Source organism: Pinus tabuliformis, chromosome 1_1 (genome assembly GCF_031772625.1).
Source record: "Pinus tabuliformis cultivar Carrire ecotype Pingquan chromosome 1_1, CPIR1, whole genome shotgun sequence".
Classification (NCBI taxonomy): Eukaryota; Viridiplantae; Streptophyta; class Pinopsida; order Pinales; family Pinaceae; genus Pinus; species Pinus tabuliformis.
Genome location: NC_142297.1, coordinates 869,311,113 through 869,318,919, shown reverse-complemented (window position 1 = coordinate 869,318,919; position 7,807 = coordinate 869,311,113). Strand labels below are relative to the sequence as shown.

General features: G+C 32.6%; 1 long non-coding RNA gene across 2 annotated transcripts; it reads left to right on the top strand.

Annotated features, from left to right (window-relative positions):
* Positions 1-5,656: 5,656 nt before the first annotated feature.
* LOC149217050 (uncharacterized) lies at positions 5,657-7,807 on the top strand. 2 transcript variants are annotated; one of them, XR_016250625.1, is made up of 3 exons: positions 5,657-5,775; positions 5,881-5,990; positions 7,783-7,807. It is a non-coding gene; the product is annotated as an uncharacterized LOC149217050 (long non-coding RNA). The 2 variants fall into 2 exon arrangements; XR_016250626.1 differs by having other exon boundaries at positions 5,657-5,779.

The following is a 7,807-nucleotide window of genomic DNA, read 5'->3' as shown; positions in this document are numbered from 1 at the left end:
ATCCTATGCCAAAATACAAGAAATTACCCACATTATTGAGAGCTATATTTGCCAATGGCATTACACCCTACTCTACTTTTGGGATGTAAACAATTAATAAGTATTTGTGTACTCTAGAGGTATTCATGGTTCAATACACCCTCCCTATGCTATATAACATCTATAATAAGTAAATTTCAAAGGTCGATGTTTATAATATTACAGGATTGGTCGAGAAAGCAATCAAATTGTGTATTGAAAAATTGTTCAAATGGTCCAATATGAAGCCCATATTTTGGTGTATATTGTGGTTCGATGAAAAGGCATATGTGGATCTATGCTAAGTATATGCACATTTCCTTTAAAATTGTAATGTGAACTTGTGTATTCCTCTTTTAATATAAATGATGTTATTCTAAGTTTTATTTCATAGAAGTACTTAGACTATTGATCCAGAATGGATCTTGTTAAGTCAAGTCGGAGTTTTATATATGTTTGAAGTCCAAGATGGACATACGTAGAAAAAATGTTCTTGACATGTGTAGAGTTTTAACATCCCATTTGCTCGCGAAATTAGTGCCAAGTCGAAGAGTTTGACGCACTGATTCTGGTGGTATCTCTGGATTCACATTCGGCCTCTGTATGAGGGGGAAAACGATCGTTGAAGTTTATGGTGAACAGGTGAAAGGGGAATTGTTGACCATGCGGCATTCACGTAGTTTGACACGTGGTGATGGTCAATTCAACAGGTCAAGGTTCATCTCTGGTGCATATCTCAAGGTGAATGGTGAGATTTTGGGTTTTGGTTGGTTAAATATTCATATTATAATTCATGGGTGCATTAATAAGTTTACGGTGCAGTTGAGATCCTATGGTTTCTAAACCATATGACATACCATATAAGAAAATAAAGGTGCATAATTTTTTTAATGTTAAAACATGCTTAAGGTTCAAACTATGTGTAAAAATCATGGTGGGCACAAGGGATAGATATGGTTTACAAACCATATAGTTATATGATAGGTGGGCGCAAAGAATTATGTTATCAAACCATGGTGGTAGAATATGTAATGAACCTATGGAAAATACGCAATATGGCGGAGTAAATAAAAACTTATGGAAAAAAGGTTATAAACTATGGTGTAGAATTATAACAAGGTATAAACAGGTTCATACATGGCAAATCCCAGTCTAGTCACATGGCAGGAAGGTCCAGTCACACGGTGGCAGAGTTAATGGCCATGACCACCAGAGAATGTGAAACTCGCTAAAAAAGTACCGAAGATATGGTGTTAAACCATATTTCAAACATATATGTTAAAGTCTGATGGGAATATATATTAAAACGAAAACTATGGCTTTTATACAACGCGAAGGTGACAACCATGTGGCTCAGTGATATAGCACGACAGGGATGAGAACACACATTATGTGGTCCAGTCAAAAAGTCGGAGCAGGTCGAGACCACCGGGGTTAAATGCCAGGGGTTTGTGGTTCTATAGATCGTCGGGTATGCGATTACATCAAGAGTTATTAGGCGTGGAGATGTGTCACATGACACAGAGATGCGGGCACAATTAAAACAACACCGTCGATTTGTTGCCATGACCATCAAAGGTTGTGAACATGGAGTACTGAGTCAGCATTTCCATGGGATATGCCATCGAATCATTGGGAACAGGTAAGGAGTAGGTCCAGTTCACATGGAAAACGTTGTACGATTATGTGGCATGGGGTTACCGCTGAAAGCAATTCACAAGGCTGTGGGTTGCCATAACACTTGACCACCACACTGACTGAAGCTGAGTTATGATATGGTCTTTCACCGAGTTATATGATAAAAATTTGGATTACCAATGTAACAAAAGCCACCAGTCCAATCTATATGCGCCATGAATAAACCTTAGGAAAATACATTACATCAATGCGCGAAGGATATTGTATTCGGTCCACCCTTTGCAAACCATACACATTATACGATTAGACCATACTAAAATGAAATGCGTCAAAGCTAATAGTTGTTATAACTATAGTGATAAGTGTAATTTTGTTATTGCACCGAGTATAGGTTTGTCCACCTAATTAAAAAAAATTGCCATGTATAGGCTAGTAGGTTTGAACCTAGAACCTGGCAAAGGCGTTATAAAAGGATAACTATTGCACCACTGTAGAGGGGGAGTTGAACAATGAGCTCCATAATAGAGTCATATTGGTGCCTGTAATGTTCATTTGAGCATATGTTGGTCATCCTTGGGCCTTTTTGCGAGTGGAGGTAGGCGTTGGAAAGCTGAGATAGAGGCCTCGTTTTTGACAGTCACCAACAATGCCTGCATGCATAGTTCAGTTGGGTGAAACTATATTTAAAGAAGCAGTTCGAAATCATGTCAGAGGCAAGAATTTGTGAAGTTTGTTTTTGGATTTATCGAAGCATCTGAAAGCTAATTTGGAAACTTGAAGAGCCGAAACAGGGGTTTTGATAGGTTCTGGATTCAACGGCAATACTTGTTTGTTAATAGCAGCAGTGAATTCCATAGAATTTTGTACCTGAATTATGTCTCACTTAGACAAGTGGAGATGAGGTAAATAATCAATGTATTGATGACACTCGAATTATCGATTTTAGTAGAGGTCAGAGTTATTGTTAGAGACTCTATGTTTTTGTTGCAAATGACAAGTCCTTTGAAGAATGTCAAGTGAAATTGCGAGATTTCGCTAAAGGAGAGAATTTCCATACTGGGGAAATAGCTGCAATTGCATCAAAAATTTTGATGTACCTCTTCTTATTCATTGAAATACAAGTGGCCTAGCCTTTTAGGTAGGGCCCAGAGAGGTAGCCCAAGGGGGGTGAACTCTGTCAACAATCTTGGTGTCTTTCTATTTGGCATTGCATGCTTATGTGTGTCATGTCCTTTTTGGATAACTTGTTGAGATGTATTCAATTACTGTTTCAAAAGGCCCATTTAAAACTTGCAAAGTGTCAGGTGGTGATCTAATTTCACAATTTCATATCAACTATAGTTTTCTTTTGTGGCGCAAATCAGTAGGTAAGGCTCCCTACCTGGTTTGCGTTGTGAATTCATTTATTTCTTAGTTAGGTTATCTAATTAGATAATTTGTATTTCTATTTATCTATATATTAATATTTTAATTCTCTGTAATTTTAGTTCTTGAACTTTCATATGTTCTTTATTGAAAAAGTGTGGATTCCCTATAGAGGTTGGGCACTGAAGGTTGATGAAAAAATGTGCTTTTTAAGGAATTGTAAAACTGTTTGATGCTTATGCAAAACAAAGTATTGTGATCAAAGATCATAAAATTGTTTTGTAAATGTAATCCTACTGATCACACAAGCCTGTAGCATTTTACTTTCTTCCTGATTGAATTCTATCTTTCAAGTGTAAAGTGTGGATCCCCCCCTACAAAAGTTAGGCATTGAAGGTTGAAGAATGAAAGTGCTTCTTAATTAATCATAGAATCATTTTATGACAAAAAATGGAATATGATTGGAGTCCACAAAGTTTTCTTGAAAACATAATCTCATTAATCCAACAAATCTTTGTATTCCTTTAATTTCCAATCTGATAGTCCATTTTATTGCCAATGCATGCCTTGGAGCATTAGATTGTAAAAGTTCTTTCATAGCTTGAGAATATTTTATGTATTAGTTCCACACATACAATATTATGTTTAAAAGTTTATGACCATAGATTGACAATTAAATATAATGGAGGTTGTATACAATCAATTTTGAGCAACCTCCTCAAGTCAAAATAGGTTAGTATAATGTAAATTTCCTCAAATTTGATGTGGAATCTAGGAACCCTCTCCAAATTTAACAATAGGGGGTGACACCAAATCTATTTTAAATATCCTTCTCAAAAATCAATTTTGAACAACCTCCTTAAACACATTTTATGTGGATAAACTTTCGAAAATCTAGGAAACCATTCAAATTTGAGGATATAATCTTAATATGAAGCATGTATATCATAATAAACACATCTTAATTGAGAAAAAATTACAAAAGGACTCATTCTTCCTATGGATTTCAAAAAATCCCAAGAAAGTCACATTAATTTTATATTAGGAATTGAACAAATTGCATATGTCTCTTTTTATTATTCTTATTAATAAATAACTGATTTTTTCTTTATTTCATTTATTTATTTTCTTTATACAATTAAATAATTTACCGAAATCTTATATTGAAATATCTTTGTGAAGTATACTAATTGTATATCTTCCACACTCAATGAAATATGTTTACGACTTTTTTGAGCTGTAATGTCAAATAATAAATAATAAATGGAGCTAGCATAGTGAGAATAAGATTATTAATATCTTTTATTATTATAATTAACCAAATTGATATATTCACTTTTATTTTTAATTATAGTTGGTATTTTCTTATTTAAAAAATATTATTATAGTTGGTATTTTCTTATTTAAAAAATATTTTATTTTTCTTCTAAAAGGTACATGTGTCAACTCGATACACATAATGTGTTTGTGAGCGTACTATTATTATTTTTTACTCTTAATTACTTTTATCTTTTATCCTTTTCAAGTTTGATATAAAGTTATATTATTTCACGTGAACATTGAAATACTTTATTTATGTTTAAGAGCAAGAATGAAATATTCTTACACACCTTATCTTCTGAGTAGTAATAATGCATTTAATTAAAATTAACTCCTAAATATATATATATATAGTGAACATTTAAAAAAAATAAATTTTATTTAAAAACACTCAACTAAAAAGTTTAACATTGAACACATTTACCTTATTAACTTTCTAAAAATAGGAAAAAAATATTATAAAAATTTAATATTAGATTTATTTATTTATTTTCAAATATTAAAAACCTTTTCATAGAATTTCTAAAATAATTATTAACCTATTAATAATACTTAAATTTATAAATAATATTAAACATGAGTGGGCCAAAGTTTGGGAAGGGAATCTGCCGCAATCGGGTTGTCCCAAACAGGAAAAAAGACAACAATATCCTGAATTATAAAATAACATACCCAAAAATAGAAACGGGGACTGAAAAACAATCGCAGCAGGTAAAAAAAAGCTACAACAATATCAATCATAAATTATAAAATAATAATACCGAGTTAAAAGATTGGTTTAATGAAATATCAATCATAAATCATAAAATAATAATACCGAGTTAAAAAATTGGTTTAAAAGATTGGTTTAATGACTAGTAATTAAAAGATTGGTTAAACTTAAATTTGAAGGCAACAGTCCAAAAACCCAAGCATAAAACTCAGGAATGAGCGCGGCTTAATGAATGAATGAAGAATGGGAGGGATCGGTGGTGATTGTCATGAATGGAGAATGAGAGGAAGAAATTGACATAGGAAGAGGAGGCGAAGAGGAGGTGATGGTAATTTTTGCAATACAGTGCGGTGACCTCGAGCTCGAATGGATTAAAGGTAATTTTTCTGTTCCTTTTAATTTGTTTGTCGTTCTCTCTGTTTGGTTAACCAAGGAGGGAAAGGCTATTTTTATGTAACCTCACAAATCATCTTCTCTGTTCAATCTACAGGTTAATCATCAATCATGGGTGTTCTTTCTCTCTCAAGCACTGTGTCTGTCTGTCTGCCTTATGGAGCGCTCCATAAATGTTATGTTTTGTTCTTTGTATGCATCAATGTCCTGTGTAGCGTTGTGGTTGTGTCTTGTGTAAATGTTTGTGGTTTTTTGTGTCTGTTAATTGAGAGAGAAAGTCCATGCAGAGGAGAATATGCACTGGTGGCAAATAATGGAATGCATCCAGAGTGAGTTAGTACTCATGGCAATGTTTTCTTGAACTATTTTTAAATTCATTCTGCCAGGCCCTTCTTTATGTTTATTTTTCTCATGGGTTGGAATTTTATATACAGGAGTTGCTGGAGTAGCGTTTCCGGTGCTTTGGGAGCAGAGAATGAGGATTTGCCAGCGCCCATCAGTTTGCAGAGTTTCAATCGAAAATGAAAATTTCCTAAGAAGCCAAGTTAGTATGCTAAAATATCTCGCCCCCATCTGTGGTCATCCTTCCTTGAGATTTCTATTTGTGAATATTTTTCCATTTCCATTTAGAAAATCTACCTACCCACGGAGTGCATCTCTGTCATCCCTTCTATATGAAATTTTCAGTTAGGATTTGTGGCGTTCAAATTATTTTGTTCTTTCTTCAAACCAGAACCGTTTGAATTTAATACCCTGAACTTTCTGTTACACCTCCTAGTACATCACCTCTTCATCGATGTGTAATTTCCAAGTCCTCGTGGATGTGTTGAAAGCGGATCATATAACTGGTTAGTAGTCAATGAATTGTAGTCTGGTGAAATTCCTTTTGATGCAGGCGTTAGTAGTCTGGTCTTATTATTGTTATTATTTATGATGCATCTGAACCCTAGGTTGCGTTACCAAAATCTCTGTTAACATTTTGGAATAATTGCAAGAAATTGTGTGGTAATTTCCTCTCTACTTAGCCCTAGTACATAATACAAGTTACATTGCGATCGGTAAAAGATCACAGCCCAACATCTCAATTGTTATATAAATTCTATAGGGTTATTTGGAATGGTAAACTGTTCTCGGGTTTCCAACAGGGAGTGTCACGGCCTCTAAAACTTCTTCCCGTCGCACGAATTTTCATTGCATAGGTAAACGTGTACCGTTTTGTTGTGTTGTAAGTTTCTAGAGTCCGTCACTGCATCTGCTTCTAACCAGGCTGTTTACACTTATAACAACTCTATAGGCGAATAGGGGTCTTGTCTGTCAATTGTACTTTATTTAACCCAATAGGCCTGTCTATGTTCTAGAATTTTAATTTATTTATCCAGGCTGCTTACACTTATAACAACTCCATAAGCGAATAGGGATCTCGTCTGTCAGTTGTACTTTATTTAACCCGATAAACCTGTCTATGTTCTAAAATTTTAATTTATTTATCCAAGCTGATTACACTTATAACAACTCCATAAGCGAATAGGAGTCTCGTCTGTCATCGACGAACCCTTTTGTGTTGCGCATGCGCACTCACATAGTGTCATGATGATGGAATAAAACAATCATATAACTTTGACAACCATATCCTAAAAAATGGGTCACGTTGCAACTCTCACATAATCAATTTTATTTTTTCATTTTTCTTATTAATTGAATTACGTAGTTGTATTAATTATACATTAAAAGTTTTTTTATTTAAATTTCCAATGTTTACTCATAGAAATATATTTACTATTACCTAGTTTTATTAATTTTTGCTTCAAGATATTTTTTCTTTCCATGGTTTTTTATTAAATTTCTAATATTTACCCAGAGAAATATATTTACTAATAACCTGCATTGTCCATTTAAAATTTCTAAAATAAACATCTACCACATTATTCATTATTTTATTTTATATTTTAATTTGAAATATATATATAATATTTAATTGTTGAAAATTTTATTTACTAAATGAAATTTTACTGATTTTATTAATAAAAGTATGTTATTGTTGTATTGAAATTAAAAGTTACCAAATGTTGTTTTAATTTACTTTTAATATGTAATAGTTAGATTTAATTGTTATTATGTTAAATTTATAAATTATGTCATATTTGTATCACTTTATATTATTAATATTATATTCATATTTTTTCTTAATATTTTTCATATGCATTATAGGTTTATGGTATATATATATATATATATAAACAATGGATTTTTTTTATGAATTGTACATTTAATTATGTTACAAGTTGTTAGGAAAGATTTGTATACTAACAATATCATTTCAATGTTGTATGTTGCAGAAAATTTATCAATACCAAAGTTGCT